We start from the raw sequence: 17,493 nt of genomic DNA, 5'->3' as shown, positions 1-17,493 counted from the left end.
TTTCCCGTTTTTGTTTGTTTGTTGTAGCCCTGGGGATTGAACCCGGAGGCACTCTACCACTGAGCCACATAGCCAGCCCTTTTCACTTTTTATTTTGAGACAGGCTCTCACTGAGTTGCCCAGGCTGACCTCAAACCTGCAATCCTTCTGCCTCAGCCTCCCAAGCAGCTTGGATTACAGGTGTGCACCACCACGCCCAGCTATTTAGTTTTTAAATAGGTATAGCAGCTCTGCAGCCCTGTGATTTAATTTTAAGTCTCTGTGCATACAGTTGTGCATAAACACATGTTTTTTCTATATTAGTTCCTTCCATATCTTTGTTGGCATATTAAGAAGTTAGATCTTCTTGATCATTTTTTTCTGTAAAGTTTTCAGATCACCTTGAACATAGTTATTCAGACAGAGGTAGCTCCGCTTTCAGTTAACCAGTAGCAGAGCCCCAACTAATCATTGATAAGGCTTCCTTCCAAGAAGAAGGAGCCCTCTCACCTCTTGGCTGGATGGAGGAAAAGGATTGATCAACTGTGATTCTGTTCTACCCGCCATGGCAAGAATATTCCATTTCATTTGACATATGTAAGTTCTGTTTACAGAAATCAGATACAAGATATAATCAGATACAGATACAGGATATCTCTCGTAGAGCCACATGTGTTAATGAGATACTGCTTCATAACAAATTGTCCCAGAATCTAGTGACTTAAAGCTACATACATTTATTCTCTCCTAGTTTCTGGGCCAAAAATCTGGGATCACTGTCCAGTGGATCAGGCACTCTCCAGGTCTGCCATGAAGATATATCTGTGGATGTACTCAGGGCCAGGCTGGACGAGGGTAGGATGTCCACTCGTGGCTGTTGGCCAGAGGCCACCCTTGTGAGCCTGCCATGTGAGCCTCCCCATGGGGCAGTTCACACCACCAACAGCTGGCATCCCTTGGAGGACCAACAGAAGAGTGAAAGAAAGTGAGCAATTTGGAAATTGCACTTTTTGTAACTTATCTTAGAGGAACACCCCATCACATCTGCCATTTTCTAGAAGCAAGTCACTAGAGAGTGTGAATACCAGGAGGCAGGGATCCCTGGAACCATAAATAGGCTTTCACATACTGTGTGCGGGGGTCTGAGCGTGCTTCTCCAAAAACCATGTGTTGGAGGGTTGATCCCCTGTGCAAAGGAGTTGGGAGGTGAGGTTCATGGGGAGAAGGTTAGTCTGAATGGGTTAATGCCCACATGAAAGGGCTGGAAGCTGTAAATTTGATCTCTTACCCTGGCTTCCCATCTCTTTGCCCTTCAGCCATGGGATGATGTAACAAGAAGGCCCTTGGCAGATGCCAGCCCTTGATCTTGGACTGCCCAGTTGCAAGAGCCATGAGAAATAGATTTTACCCCTTATAAACTGACTCAGACATTTTGCCTCAGCTACATAACACACACTGAGATGTCATTTCCCCACTGCTTCATGTAAAATGTTCTGGACATCAGGAGACCTGAAAATACTGCCCCCACCTCCCACTGCTGTTTGGGGGCTGAGGGGGAATAGGGCTTCCTGCCAGTCCAACTCACATGTTTGTTTTGGGTTCAGACTGCTCCCCCTGTCCCCCTGCACACCTCTGTTAAACAGACTTCAGAAATCGGCTCGGTAGCTTGCTGTTCCGGTATATACCAATCACTTCTCTGCCTGGATTATTCTCTAGGCTTTGAGTCTTCTCTCCAACCCCCTGAGCTCTAAAACAAACACAGAATCCCCCAGGCTATTCCTGGACTAAACCAAAACAAGAAACAACAGGAAAGTGTGGGAAATCACCAGAAGTCCACACAAGTGGACTTCCTCTAAGAGGAAGGAATTGTATTTATGGAGCATTTACTATATACCCAGGAGGTATATAGTATATATATACCCATATATACTATATACCCAGGAGTATATAGGAGGTGTATAGCTAAGGGTCTTCCTGATGCCAACACATCAATTCCCATATCAACAAAACTATTGGCCAATCATTACTCCTAATTTACATTATTCCAATTTATTCCTTGATCTGTGATGAAACTAAGACTCAGAGGGAGTCTGAGCTCACTCCTCGAGCCAGGGTTAGGTGGCAAGCCGTTCAGTCTGAACCCATAGCCCAAGGCCTTCCCACCACAATACCATGGCAGCCCTTGGACCCAGCCTCAGCTTCTGGTGTGGAAGTGATTCAGGCTCTTGCCTTAAACATCCATCTACTCTGTCTTTCCCAGGTCAAGTTCTTCAGACTCCAGGCAAGCTGGGGATCAGACGGCACTGTGCCTCAGTCTCTTCTAGAAACTTCTTCCCACTCTCCCATGGTGCTGTGGACTATTTTTCTGTCTCACAGGCTTTGCTTCAGTAGTTAAGAGCTCAGGGGTGAGGAAGGGACTTCCCCACCTGCCCCTACATGTGTCCTAGTCTCAAGGTGGCCCTGTCCTCCTCCTGCCAGTGGCTGTGACGAACAGTGTTCCTTTACTGTGACCATGGGACTCACCAGAGGCCCTCCTGAGAAGGCAGTAGGGTAGAGCTGAGGGAGCTGTGACCTGATGACCCCCATGTGGGGTGGACATTGACCTTTATTTGTTGGGTCATGGAGAAGTCTCAGGGAAGTGGAGAAAGGGGTTGGGGCCCTTGCTGGTGGCTGCGAACACTGAGGGACTTGAGGCAACGCAGTCAGCAGCCAATCCAGAAGCGCACTTCTGTGTAGATGTGTGGGTACACACCTCCCTTCCTGAGGGGAGTCGTCCAGGTGCTTTTGGGGTTAGGACCCTTCGAAGATCTATGAACCTTCTCCCCACAGAAGGTGAGGCCGTAGCTGCCAGGTCTGGCCATGGCCCAAGGTAAGGCTCTTCTCCATTGCTGCCAGCCTCTTTAGGCCTAGGGAGCCCCTAGCAAGCCACTATCATCAGCAGGCCCCGCCTCCCGCCAGACCTGCGGCCCCTGCAGCTCCTGGGCCCCTGCGGCTCCTGGGCTCCCTCACTATTTGGAAGCAGAGGCTGAGTTCTCAGCTCACTTGGGAACTGGAACCCTGGATAATCCTTGGCTTAGTTTACCCATCTTTCTAAGGTCGCTCCCAGAATGTCCCATTCACAAACCCTTTCCTTCCAAGAAGCACTTTGGCAGAGCTTGTGGTTACAGTTAGACAATACGAAGCTCTTTCCTTTTGGGCCATGGAGCAGCAAGAGGACTCTCCCCTGGGGAGACAGTCAAAACCCAAGCTGGTGGGAACTCCTGGTTGAAAGCCTTTTGGAACTGTCCAGGGTTGGCACTGTGGTCACCAGGCTTTGCCATTGAGCAGGAAGGCACAGCCAGGGCGTCTTAAAGCCACGGCTTCCACAGCCCTTCTTGGTGGACCTCTGCTTTTGGACCTCAGGTTTCATGGTGCTTAGGTGACATGTGGCTTTGTGGAAGCCTCGTGGCAGCTGCTCAGCCAGTTGTCTCTGGGAAGGTAAAAGACCATCCCCAGAACTGACCCCACTCATTCCATCGGCTGCTTAAAGCTGAACAGTGTGCGCCAAGCCCACAGTGAGCAGGGACTCCATGGGGTGCCCTCTGGTCCCTTTCTCTCTCCGTTGTACTACTCTTCAGTTTACCAGTTGCTTCTCCAGCTTTGCCATCTGCTTGGCAAAATTTAAGAAATGTGGGGTCATTAACTTACTGTACCTTTCATGGCAGTGACACCTCCCAGTCGCTCCTTCAGGACCCAGGGCACGACTCCCTTGGCCAAGTCCCTCTTGGTAAGTGCTAATTAAAGATGCTCTTCCCAGATGCTTCTCCACCATAGGTCCCATAAGGTCATTTTCCCCCAGACTAATGTTGATAATTCTTTTAAAAAAGGGGTGAGAGGGCAAAATTAACTAATAGTCGTGTTTGCCACTGGGTGGTCCTCAGGATTCTTTCTGTTCTATTTAAAAATGAACTGGAAAGGTCTTCTCTCAGAAGCATTTGTCTTACAAGAAACTCAAGAAATGATATGGAAGCTCAGCTGTAGGCAAATATACTTGGAAAAGATCCATCAGAGGAAGTCTGGGGTGGGGACGGTGAGGGTATCCATTTGTCATCACAGGGCAGTTTTTGGCTCTTCCCCCCATGAGTTCAAAGAGTTTCAGAAAGAGCACGCCATGGAACTTGCTGGAATCTAGTGAAAAGGCTCAGACTTCTGGGCATCACACAGGCCTCTGAGGAGTGGGGGCTTTCTGCACCCTGCCCTCTCCTCACAGGGAGCAGGATACTGCTGGGGTAAAACCTGGGAAGTTTAGGAAACATCCCTGTTTTCTAACAATGAAAGTTTTGGCTTTAGTATTGTACGGGTCAGAATCTCCCCAACATTTAAACAACACTAACTAGTACTGTTGTTGTTGAGCGTAAATGTATTTTGAAATACCAGGCGCCTCTTTACTGCTAGTGTCACGTTTGGTGGACAGGCACCCTGGGGATCTAAGCTCTGTTACATAGAAACCAGAGAGGTCGTTATTCCTCCAGGGAGTAGGAAATGACCCAAGGGGAACGCTCTTGACCTTGCAGAGAAAGTGTTAGTCCCTCACCAGTGTGAGCTGCAGCCGCCCAGGTGACGTGAGTGCTTTCACATCCTGGGTGCCCCTGGAGGTGTGGAAACCAAGTGTGACCTGGAGCCCTCCCTTGCACTCCATGCTTAGTGGCTGTGGCAGCCCCACACCTCTCCTGGGACAAAGCCCATCTAGCACTGCTCCGCCCCATGTGTTCAGGCTCCAGATGGCCCTGGCCAGCCATCAGGGGCTCTGCGCCTGGCTGTCTTTTTGGCAGGCCAGCGTAAGTTTCCTTTCCTGTCCTTCTGCTAGCGATCCATCATTGAGAAGCATGTCACCTGTGACTCCTGAGCTGGCCATCTCCCCAGTCCAGGCAGGACACCTTCAAGCTGAGTCAAGTTTCAAGATTTCAAGGTATTCTTGATTACATTCAATGATTGCAGTTGAGAGCTTTATGAAAAGGTGAAAACAGGTATAACTGTTTATATATATTTAGGGGAAATATATATATATATATATATATATATATATATATATATATATATATATATATATATCATCAGAAGTGTAGGCCATGGAGGTATAGTGGAGAGAATGTGATATTGGGTTCTGGGCTTTAAAGATAGTCCCATCTGATTGGAATTCTGGTCCTGAAATTTCCTAGCTAAACTGGCTCTCAATCAAGATAGCTTCCTCATCTGTTAGATGGTCTGGATAATACTAATGGCAGACTTTTTGTAGAGACTACATGAAATGTAACATGTGAAACATCTTGAAATATAAGCACTCAATCAAAAAATGTGAATTCTTCCATTCCCTGCAGTTTCCCTGTCTGGCCGCCTGTTGCTTTGCAAACCATGTGTGCAGCCACATCTGTGTGTCGAGTGGGGCGGACCTTCCCTCTGGATCTGTTTGTTCTGACCTTGTCTTCTATTTGGGCTGGATAATTACATGGTAGGAGTTCTCCCATCCTCAGGGAGGAGAGATGCCTTCACCATGTTTTAATGCAAAGGCATTTACCCAGGATACACAGGCAAGAGCTTGGGGTGCTAATGGGTGCTAAGAGCTGCCCCTTTGGGGTAAAGCACAATGAATTGGCAGCCCCCAGCAGCAACCCCACACCCCAAGACTCTGAGAGCATTGCATTTGATTCACTTTTCCATCTACGTGCCCTGAAGCCCTCTGCACCTGATAGTCTCCAGCTTCATGTCAAAGGGCTTGTGGGCTTGTTAATCTATTGGCCTTCTTTTGTTTTTATTTCTCTCCTTTTGGGAAATAGAACATTTTTTTCTTTTCCTTTAAATAGCCTCCCCAGCCCCAGTCAAAAGCACCATAGTTCCATTTTGCATGTTATATATACAGTTTTCAAATGCTGATGTCTCTACTATTGAAAACTGCTTTGAGTTTCTGGGAGAAGCGGCTGAGCCCTCTGACTCATGCACATCTCTTTGGGAAGATGGGCTATTTCTAGCCTGTGTTTAAATGCACTACAGCTAAGAGGTTAGTGATGATGGCTGTATTGAAACCGAATCTTCAATTCCTCATCAATAAGGGAAATTGACTTCCTTGGTCGTTCTCCTTCCTTTGCAAAAGGAAGCCTTTGGTGAGGAAAGGAGCGAGCCATCACAGGAAGCTGGGGCACACTGAGGTGAGTGTCCCCTGGGTCTGCACTCAGCTTCCTTTGTCTTGTCAGCCCCAGGACCTCCTTTGCTGGGAACAGTCTTGCCATTGAACACCCACAGCAGAGACTCAGATGTCTCAGGTCTGCTGCTCATTCCACTTGCAAATCTCCTACTGTGTGGCAGCCAGTGTCTGAGGTGCCAGGTGCAGCAGGGACCACCCAACCCCTAGACCCTGCTCCTGGACTTGGTGTTCCAGGGGGCCAGGCTGCACAGTGCCTGCACCAGCCACTCCAGTCAATCTCCAAAGGCCTGAATCAACAGCTCAGCCCTGGGTGTGGCTCCTCTCTTGGCTGGTCTAATTCCTGCCAACCCCTGAACACCCCTTCCTGGGAGCCTCCTTCCCTGAGCTGATGTCCTACGCTCTTCCCTGAGACCATGCTTTAGAGCTGCCTCCAGGCTTGCTATTTTGCTTATAGTTAACTGATCCTGGATCTTTTCTGTCCTAGAGTGTGAGCCCCCCTGAGAGCAAGGCTTGTGTCTTGATCTTGCCATTGATCTGGTGTCTTGGTGTGCACTATGTGCTCAGTAAATATGTGTGAAAGGAAGGAAGGAAGGAGACTTTGCCGTATCTTATATCCACAGCTCCTGCTCTCCATCTCCAGAGGAACTTCCCACAACTCATGTGTGCCTTTGCCTTGAGTTCCCGTTTCTCAGTAACATCTGAGACCATGTTTCTGTAGCAGTAGCTTCTGGATGTTAGAAGAAAAAGACTTTGTGCAGGAACAGTCCCAGGGCACTGGGCCTTGTTCTGTAGGGCAGGTGCCATGGGAGTATCGTGCGCCAATCCTCAGGTGTGCATTTAGCTGTGTTCACTGCTTTAAACACCTGGGGACTGAAGCCCCAGGAAGGCCTGTGGCTGTGAGGCAGGAGGGAACAGGCCACGCCAGCAAGTTATGTGCTAAGTGACACCATCAGCACCAGAGGTCCCTAAGCGACATCCCTGACATCCACCAGGGGTTCCTGGGGACAGAAGGGACTCAGTGATGTTCGTTGTGAAGTTCAAAGCAAGGCAGGACTATTATCCTTCCCCAAAAAGTTTTTGAACATAGAATGATTAAATTAATCTGTATGGAGTTGAGAGTGTCTCAGTGTTGGACAATTCATTCCCAACAATGCTCATTGGTGGGACATTCAGGGAGGTGTTCAGCTTTGGGTTCGACCTTATGAGTGTTGCCAGGTGGGGAGATTTAATTGTGTATTTTTATCCTCCTATTTCTGGAGGCTCCCTTACCAAGATGGTATCCCTGGACCCAGCCCCAACCCAAGAAAACAAAAAGGAATGTCTCTCAAATAGGAGACTCCGGGTCTCCAGAGGTTGGTGGGAAGTGAGGGAGACTGGGCCAGAGTGGGTGGCATGGTCTTCAGGCCTCCTCAGCTGTCTTCTTGATTGATTTCTCCCCCCTTCTCTCTCTCTCTCTCTCTCTCTCCTTCCATCTTTCCTTTCCTATTTTTTTCCTGTGAAATGGGTATGCCTAGGTATAGTTGTCTCTGCCTTTAATATATAAATGTCCAGTTTAATACAGAAGTCCACAAATATGGTAAAAGAAGAACTTTTCATAGTTACATCCCATAAGAAAGTGTATATGGCCTAGAGTTGATTTGGGACCTGGGTTTTGCATGCTTGAAGAGATAATCCTCCATACCCTGGAGCCCAGCCATCTCACTGGGGTAGTGTAAGGCCACCAGCAAAAACCAAGGGCTTCATCCAACAGAGAACATGCATCTTCTTTATTGATACTTCAGGTTTTTTTCGAAGCACAGGTAGATTTTAATATTTTCACAATTCCCTTTTTTTTTTTTAATTCAATGAGTATTTATACAATTTATTTTTAATAATATATTTTTCCACTGCAAAAATAAGCTGTGCTTTAATTAAATTTGGAAACCACACAAAATCACATATGCACAAAATCACTGTTCTACCTTTAAACAAGGAAATAATTTAGGGCACATTCTTCCAATTATGGATAACAATGTGTTTTGAAACACAAGTTGAATCATGTCAACCCTACTTTGGATCTCATGTTTTTAAAGATACTTTTCATTTTATTAACAAATATTTGGGCTGGGGTTGTGGCTCAGCGGTAGAGCGCTCGCCTAGCATGCGCAAGGCCCTGGGTTCAAACCTCAATACCACATAAAAATAAATAAACGTATCGTGTACAACTAAAATAAAAATATTAAAAACCAACCAACAAACATTTATTGAAAGCCTTGGGGTTACATCTGTGAACCAAGCAGACAAAACTCACCGAATTGAGCTTCACTGTGGGAGTACGAAAATACACAAGTCAGTCCAGGTGGTGCCAAGAGCGGTGGGCACCATGAGGGGTGGGCGCCAAGAGGAAAGAAAGACCAGAAGGGGGCTGGGAGAGAGGATGCTGGTCTTGGGGCCATGCTGGTCATGGGAAGGCTGTGATTGGCCATTCTGCAGTTCCATAGCGTGGTTAGGGAAGATTCCACTGCAGTGTGAAATCTGAGCAAGGGCTTGGAGGAACTCAGTGGCTGTCCCAGGCAAGGGAGTTCCATGCAGAGGCAGATGCCCTGGGGAGGGGCATGCCTGGCATGGTCTGAGCATCACAGGGGGCTCATGTGGAGGGAGTGAATGGCAAGAGGGCAAAGTGGACCATGAGGTCAAAGCAGAGAGGTAACAGGACTCTGACGGCTTTGTGGCCTCCAAGAGCCCCTGGGCTTGGGCCCTGAGTGTCCTTATGTACATCTATGATTTGAAACTTGTTTTTCTGAAAGCAGTGCTCCGGGTCTGTGCAGGGAATAGATTGTAGGGCAGGAGCAAAAATGAGGGGAGAGTTGGATGCTGTGGCTGTGGCTGGTGTTGGGAGGGCACTGCATGGACCCCCTCTGACACCGATACTCCAAGGTGGGCAGAGATTCAGGATTCAGGCTCTGAGCGTGAAGACGGCATAGGGCTGCCCCGCCCCGTGACTGCACTCACTCTTTTGTCGCTATGCACAGTAGTGACGTATAATTTTTAAACTGTTTACTCCAGAGAGTAAAGTTTACATGTAATTATAGAATATTATCTTATTAACACATTTTTTTCCATGAATGATACATCTTAAAACTTGGGTACCTTACATTTGGTGAAATACAGAATAATGAAGAGAGCTAAAGTCCTGCCAAGATTTTTTGATCTTGGAACTGGGTATCAAACCCAGGGTGCTTTGTAATCAGGTTACATCTCCAGCCCCTTCACCTCTTTTTAAAAAGAGTTTGAATTTTGAGTCAGGGTCTAAGTTGCCAAGGCCACCCTCCAATTTGCCGTCTCCTGCCTCAGCCTCCTGAGTCTGTTGGATAACAGGTGTGCACCACTGGGCCCCGGCTTGTGAAGACTCTTCTATACAGCATTGCCAGAACGGAAGCAGAATGGATACCCTTTCAGATGTAGCACAGTCAGAAGCAACCAAAGCTTAGAATTATATTAGAGCCAGAGCAAATCCCCAGTGTATACCCTAGCCACTCTGCACATGAAGGCCTCTGCCACACACTATAGCCGGCCTGAGGATCAGGAGGGCCCATGCCCAGCCTGCCAATTCCTTATGCTTCCACGAGGCCCTGAAAGCAACATGGTGGAGTTGGGGCTGCCGCTGTGGTTCAGTGGTAGTGTGCTTGCCTAGCAGGTAGAGAGCCAGTTTGGGGCAGAAAATGTTGGCTTTCCTCCCTGTGATTTGTGCCCTACCCAGAAGCCCCTGGCTTCCTGGAATTTTAAGCGTAACTCAAAATCACTTGGCAAAAATGTTGAAAAACCACAATTTTCCCTAACAGATCCTTTCCCATTTTCAATAGCAGATGGAGAAGCTGGGCTGTCTACACACTATGATTTGAAACCTGTTTTTAAGCTATTGAGGCCCAGGTTCTGTATCTATTAGTAGATCCATCTGGGTGGCCTTGGAGGCCCCTAGTGAAGAATAATGACATCTTTTCTCTCCTGCACATTTGGAAGGTGTGTGACCACCCAGCTGGAGAGCCCCTGGCCTCCTGCCTCTGCCCACTGTGTATGGGGGTCTGGAGCCCTCTCCTCCCCAGGAGCTCCGCAGGCAGAAGACTGTGTTGAGTACTTCCAGCTGAACTCCACATCTGCAGGGAAAAACCAGATTCCTAGGTGGCTTTCCTCTGCCCTGCAGGGTGGCCCTCACCTCCCTTCTCTGTTTGTAAGCCCCAAAGTGACAGTTCTCACATAAGAAAGCCAGACAGAGCCTGGGTACGGTGAGGCCAGTGAGCTCCGAGGGCTCAGGATCACCTCCCAGTCTGCTTTGAGCAACTCCTTCTGGGGCTCTGTCTTCAGATTCTTCCTCTTCACTCCCTGGGTCCTATTATTTAAAGTCCCTCCTTCAGTACAAGTAGCAGTAGACTCGTCCTCATGTGCATCTGGGGTAGTCAACATAGTTAGTGAGAAGGGGCTTTCCCAACACTGGGGGCTGCAGTCGGGTGTCCTGTAGGGGATGTCACTCTGGGAGCTTTGGTGAATGTTTGTTTCTTCCCATTATGGAGCCGAATGGATATTATTTTAGAATCTACTTTTTTTCTCTGTCTCCTAGTAATGTACTTATCTTTGCCTTATGGTGTAGATATATTTCTAAGTATGCGATTAAGCAAGAAACCACGAAATGAATGGTGCTTATGTCCCTGCCTGGAAGTGAAAAATACATTTGTTTTACAATGACTCATCTGACAAGGAAAAAAGATCATTTTTATTACAATCCTTACAACCTCTATTTATCACAGTGCTGCTCTGCTGTACTTGAGACATGTGAGTCACTGGCTCGGATTATTGTATTTTATGATCATTTGCCGTAGCTACTTATTACTGAAATGCATTGTGATCGAGAATCTGAAATTTAAAAATAACAGGTTGTTTCGTGATTTCTGAAACATAGGAACCACTTAATGTGCAGCATCAGCGAAGCCCGGCCACTTCCCCTTCCTGTGTGGTGATTCGTGGTATCTCCGTTCTACATCTAAGGAACAGCTGGCCTCCATGCACTCATACAGAGAATCAAACAAAAACACCACAGGCAGGCCATTTGTCCTTCATGAGGAGTCGTGAACTCCTATCAACAGGATTTTTTGGTACATGCACCCATCTGCAGACAAAGAGAAACGTTAAAAGATGACCAATTGTTTATCTATAGGAAAAGATTCTCTACTTCTTGCTCCAAAGGCCAGTGTCTCTGCTACATCTTGTTAGTATTGTTGTGTCTTGTTTAGTTTTTAAGCAACGTTAATCTTCTCCTAAAGACTGCCCTGTGGAAAAACAGAGAGCTAGCTGCCCAGTAATGGAATCCAGCTTTCCTAACCGAATGCTTAAGGAATTAATTTTGTCTCAGGGTTTTTGTCAAAGGAATCAGCTTTCTGTATAATTCTTCCCATGACCCAGTCTCTGAATGCAGAATTAATGACGGTGTTGATTCCGGGAGTCAGTACCTAAGGGTAAAGTAATTTTACATCTGTCTCTATATTTTCACTGCAAAATGCTCTGATTGCATGGTCTCAGCCCAGCACCCAGAGAACAGTTCCACTTTTCACGTTATAAACATCAAAACACAAAAAATTATTTCTCCTAAAGATTTGAGAAGACTGCTGTTGCATTTCAATAAGTCCTTGTCATCTTTTGGCAATGCTGCCTTTTCTAGTTGCCGCCTAGCATGGCCTCTTTCCCTGAAATGTACAAGCCGATGGTTTGCCCACAGGTGTTTGACCCCAATATCTGAAGTCACAGGGCTGTACCGTGGGGCGGGATGGCAGGGTGAGCCTTGTGAGGAGCCTCAGTGCCTTAGCATTTGTGTTGTCTGGTGCTAAATTAGCTAATTTCTTTTATGTCCTGAAAATGCGTGTTCTCAGATTCTTATTTGTGCCCTCCTGTCCCTTTCCAGTTGAGGTTTTATGAAGACAGAGATGCCTGAGGCCTGCGCGATGCGCTGCCCCAAGTCCTATGTAGGTCACAATTCTGGAGACAGAAATAGGACTCTGCTTGGTGTTTATATCTGTGGCAGCTGTGTCATCGTCTTGTCTGCAATCCTCGGGGGGTGGGGGGAGTCTTCCATCACAGATGGCTCTCAGAATCGCAGATCCCACCCACCTCTACTCAGAATGTGAAGGAGCTGGTTCCCAGTGGCCCGAGCTGGGGCTGAGAATTCTCCCTGCTGCTCGCAGCGCTTCAGCTGTTAAGCCGTGCTCACTGCTGAGGGCCGAGGGCAGGCCAAGACGTCCCCTCAGTTGCGTCCTCTGGGCAGGGTCTGCCTGTTTACTAGAAGGGCCAAGGATGCTCTGCCTTTTCTGAGCAGCAGCTGGAAGGTGTCCCTGCATCACAGATCACATTGTTATGGGGCATGAACCCAGCTGCTGTCATAAAGGGATGGTTGAGGGTTTCCAAGGAACTTAGCACTGTCCTTTGTCACACAAAATCTGATAGAAGAAGGGAACTGTCACCAAGCACTTAGTACTGCACAAAGTTGTACCCACATAAGGTGCTTCATCTGCCAGGACTTCAGAGTGTGGAGGGTCTTAGAGGGGCTTGCGGATGCTAATGGAGTGTTCCAGGTTCCCTCAGCCCACGGAGCCCAGGAGCATCTCTCCTTGCCTCAGCTGAGGAAGCCTCATGAAGGGGGACATGCTCAGCATCTGGCTCCAGCCGGCTCAGAGGGGTAGAGAGGTTTCAGACACCACTGATGTCAAGTAGATGGCCAACTTGACCTTCCTCTTTTTTCTGAGTCACAGTAAAATCCATGAGATGGAATCTGTTCAGTTACTCAACAAAAGCTAATCAGTCATGACACATTCTACCCTGTGTGAGGCACCGTGCTAGGTGCTAGGGAGAATGCAGAGAGGAACTGTGTCCAGTCTCACCCCCGGTGACTTTCAACCCCGTGAGGTCATGCAGCATGTCCACAGACAGCCACAAGTACCAAAGGGGAGGAGCCAATGACTTGTCCTGGGCATTCAGAGACGGAAGTAATCACTTCTGCTGTGGGGAGACAAGACGGCTCACAGTCTTCACAAGAAGTGATGTTGCGCTGCAGCTTGAATGCCAGGGAGCATTGGCACACCGAGGTGGGGACATTTGAGACACATGAGCTGGGTAGGCAGGCCAGAGGGTGTGGCATATGGCATTTGTCTGAGAACTCAGGGAGTTCATGTGGCCATTGCTCTGTGTGTGGAGAGGAGGAATGGAGGAGAGGGTGAAGAGGAGTCCGAAACAGACTTCAGGATTTGGGTACCACCTAAGGAACTGAACTTCACTTAGCAGGAAAGGGGGTGTCATTGAAGGTTTGGGAGCAGAGATGTGTGAATTTGACCTGGCTTTGGTAGTGACAACAGATTGAAGACGATTCTGTGGCAGACAGAGGGATGGGGAGGCTGTTCAGCCATCCTAGGTGAGAGGAGATGGAGGAGAGGTGCCCAGGAGGACAGGCATGGAGGCCAAGCAAGACACAGGCTGCCCCGGGTGGGAGGAGGAAGGCATGGCCCAGATGGGCATGAACTTAGGCTCCCATCAAGGCTTCTGAAAAACTCACAGATGCGCATTATGGAAATTCAGTTCTAAACATCTGGTAGACTAGAGCATGCAAAGTCACCTTGTGACAGAACTGTTCCAATGGGGACCTTCCTGCCTCCCTATCCACGCCATCTGCTTTGTCCTCCAGCCAGGGAGGGGCCAGGAACTGCAGCTGGCCAGCTAGGGAATGGAGGGGGCTCAACTTAAAGTCCAGTTAGAAGTCTCCATTGCGACTGCACTCTTATTTACTTGAATGCCTGCTGCTTGAAGGGGCGGAGGACTCCTGTACCTTCCCATTATGATCAGGAGCTCTGAGGCCTGGCAGAGTCTTCACACAGAGCAGGAGCAGGCTGCCGGGGAGACAGGGACGTCTGCTTGAACTCGTGCCACCTGTTCAACAACCAGCTGCAGAAGGAACCCCTGCAGGTCACCTCTCCTCTTCCTCTTCCTGCTCTCCAGGAACAGGACTGAAGAGATGAATGTGCGCTCAAGTGCAAATAACTTAAACCACGATGCACTGTCTCCAGGGTGAAAATGTGCCAGGGGGACAGAAACCTTAGTTAAAGCCAGTGACCTCTAATTGCTGAGTGTCAGCCGTTCACCAGGGGAGGCCAGGAAAGGCCTCTAGAGCATCGTCATGGCCATTAGCGGGGTAGCCGTTGAAGACGGCAGCCCTACCTGCAGCACACAGGGACAGTTCAAGCCAGGGGGACTCATTACCACTGCTGGCCTTACAGAGGCCACCTCTGTGACTTGGCACAGGCAGGTACATTTCAGACCCCAAAAGGGAAAAACGAACATGCCCAAACCTGAGATCTACTAAGCCACCCTCACGGGAAGGTGCTGACCGTTCTGAAGTATCTCCCCTTGGAGGCGCGAAACGGAGAGGAGAAGTCACAACTCTAGACCCTGGACCGGGAGTGCATCCTGCCACCAGGCTCCGTCTGGCTCACCTCTCCAGCTGCCCAAGGAGGGCTGTCCACTGCGCCAATGTTTTCTCACTCAAATTCGTTAATAATGAGAAAGAGAAAAGACATGGGCCTGTTTTATTCTCTGCCGTTATTCAAATTATGTCTAGTTATGAGTTTTTCTGGAAAATTCTCTTTTACACAAATCATTTACCTAGCCATTATGTTAGAAAATATCAAAAGAAGAATTTCCTCCTGTGTTAGTTAGCTTGTGCATTCCTGTGACCCAAATACCTAACAAGAACAACTTAGAGGAGGGAGAGTCGATTTGGGCTCAGGGTTCAGAGGTCTCAGTTCATGAGTGGCCGACTCCATTGCTGTGGGCCTGCCTGAGTGAGGCAGCACTCGTGGGGGAAGGGCCCAGCGGAGGAAGGCTGCTCAGCTCACGGTGAGGTCAGGAAGGGAGTGTGGGGGAAGGGGCCACAGGCAAGATGCACCCTTCCAGGGCACCTCCTCAGCGACCCCTGTCCTCCAGCCACACCCCACCTGCCTACAGGTACCTCCAAGTCAGTCCATTAAAACAGGGATGAACTGATCAGGTGACAGCTCTCACAGTCCAATCGCTTCACCTCTGATTAGTCCTGCATTAACAGGAGCTTTTGGGGACAACACCTCATACCCATAACACCTATAGACATTTATGTACGTATGCAGGTGAGGGCTAATGCATGTAACATAAAATCTGTTGTTTAGTACCAAGGTTAATTTCATGTTTTCAATATGGTTTGTGTTTCTTTTAATTTTTATTTGGATTAATTTCAAACTCACAGAAAAGTTGCAATCATAGTAATAGTACAAAGAACATGCACATACCCTTTACCCAGCACCTTCTGTGAATATTTATCCCATTTTTCTCTCTCTACACAGTATTTTTCTCGTGGCACTGTACTCCTGAATACTTCAGTGTAGGTCCTCAGAAGAGGGGCCTCTCACATAACTATGGTGCACATTATCAATGTCAGCAAATTTGACATTGGCCTATTGCTTTGCCCAAACTTGATATGGGTTGTTTATTTCTGATTGTGATAGACTAGCACATTTTTCAAGGCTTAGTAGAATGTGAGGCTGCTTCTGACACGACAATAAGAGCAACAAAGCTAATGTCCTATCATATGTCACAATGCAGTTCCTTTAATGAGCTCCTGGAGTCTGGGTTTAGATTAACCCCAGGCTGATGTCTCAGTCAGAGGCTGAGACACCAGACCGGCAGCAGTTGACACTTATCACCAACCCTTTGTGGAACGTGCCCCATTAGCACACTAGCCTTGCCCTGAAGAGGTGCTGTCTCTACAGCCCGCCGTCCTACATGTTATACAGAGTCGTAGCCCTCACCAGTGTAGGATTCTGAGTTCAACACATCATTAAGTAGATTTTGATTGTCACTTTATATTGAATCTCTAAAAGGAAAATGGTCATTCCCTGAAGAGATTTTCTATTCTCCACATGCCTCCAATTGAATTGCAAGTTCTGTGTCCGATCCCGGAGCCTAGGCCCACACCACAGCATGGCGCCATCTTTTAAAATTCCAGAGATCTCTGTTGCAGGAAAAGATTTCCTCTACGGGTCCAGGAGTATAAACAGAGTGCTATTTGCCTGATGATGTGTCCCTCTCTCTTCAGTATTTAACTTGAAGCTTTTCAGCACTTAAAAGCATAAAATCAAATGGTTTAGAAAAGACTGAAGCCTGTTAAAGAGAATTAGCTAGAAACTTCCAAGGAAAAACAGTGATTCCCTTTTATACAAAACAATATCAGTTGGATTAAAGAAAATTTCCCCTAACGTGAGTGGACACTTTTCCAGAGGACGTTCATTTTGTGCTGCGATAATAGAATGCCTGAGGCTACGTAACTAAAAGAGAGCAGAGATTTATTTCTGACAGTTCTGGAGACTGGGAAGTCCAGGGTCAAGGGCCCACATCTGGCAAGGGCCTGGGCACTGAGTCTTCTCATGCAGATTTCATAGCAAACCCACTTTTGCAGCGTGGAGGCCACTCCTATGATGGTGACACGCATCCATTGGTGAGAGCTGAGCCCTGGTGACCTAATTACTTCTTAAAGACTCCACCTCTCACACGGCTGCTTTGGGGGTTAAGTTTCCCACCTGTGAAGTTTGGGGGACACATCTGCAGGACAGCAGGGAGCTCTTTAGGTCAGACTTTCATCGTTCCCCTTTCCTACAGCAAGCTCTCGGGTCTTATCACTCTCCTGGCTGACTTCTCTTTCCCATGAGGCTCTATGAGGGTGCAGGAAGGTCCACATCGAGGGTCTGGGTGGGCTACCTGGAGGTGAGAATGGCAGCTATTCGTGTGTTCTGGTTTCCCAAGAAGCCTGTGGAGAGACGCCTCACCTGGCCGTCCACCATGTTGATTCCTGGTGGTTTTGCTTTGTTCTGCTTCTGCAAGGTGGTTGGTGTGGGAGCAGGGACAGCGAGGATGGAAATGCTGTAGCTTTGTGCTTCTATCTGGTGGTCCTCCTGGGGACGGCTGTCCACCTAGTTACATTTGGGGTCAGTCTCTACCTTCTTAAAGTCATGGGGATGTCTCTGAACTTCTGCAGGACTAAGGATAGACAAAGGCCTTTGGCCTCATTTCAGTCACTGTCCACTTAGCAGCATGTATGTCCCCAAGGCTGGTGGGCCAGATTTTCTGTTGTGGTCTCAGAAAAGGGGCTCTTGGCTTGTGGTCCTCGAGCCCCGACTTGTGCCAGCCTCCCTTGATGTCTTGTTGGAGCAAGCGTGGGGCGCTGGTCCCATAGCTTCCAGAACCAAGCCCCCGTCCACCTCCGAGTCCTGAGCGGAGAACTGAGGTCCTGCACCTCC

The 17,493-nt window shown here is 48.2% G+C and overlaps 1 protein-coding gene across 3 annotated transcripts in view; it reads left to right on the top strand.

The window, feature by feature from the left end:
* Positions 1 to 17,493, top strand: part of Zdhhc14 (zinc finger DHHC-type palmitoyltransferase 14) — a 256,755-nt gene that overhangs the window by 138,297 nt on the left and 100,965 nt on the right. The gene's annotated exons all lie outside the window — the stretch shown is intronic.

Source organism: Marmota flaviventris, chromosome 6 (genome assembly GCF_047511675.1).
Source record: "Marmota flaviventris isolate mMarFla1 chromosome 6, mMarFla1.hap1, whole genome shotgun sequence".
Lineage (NCBI taxonomy): Eukaryota > Metazoa > Chordata > Mammalia > Rodentia > Sciuridae > Marmota > Marmota flaviventris.
Note: the sequence above shows the minus strand (reverse complement) of the source record. Positions and strands in the feature narration are given on the sequence as shown.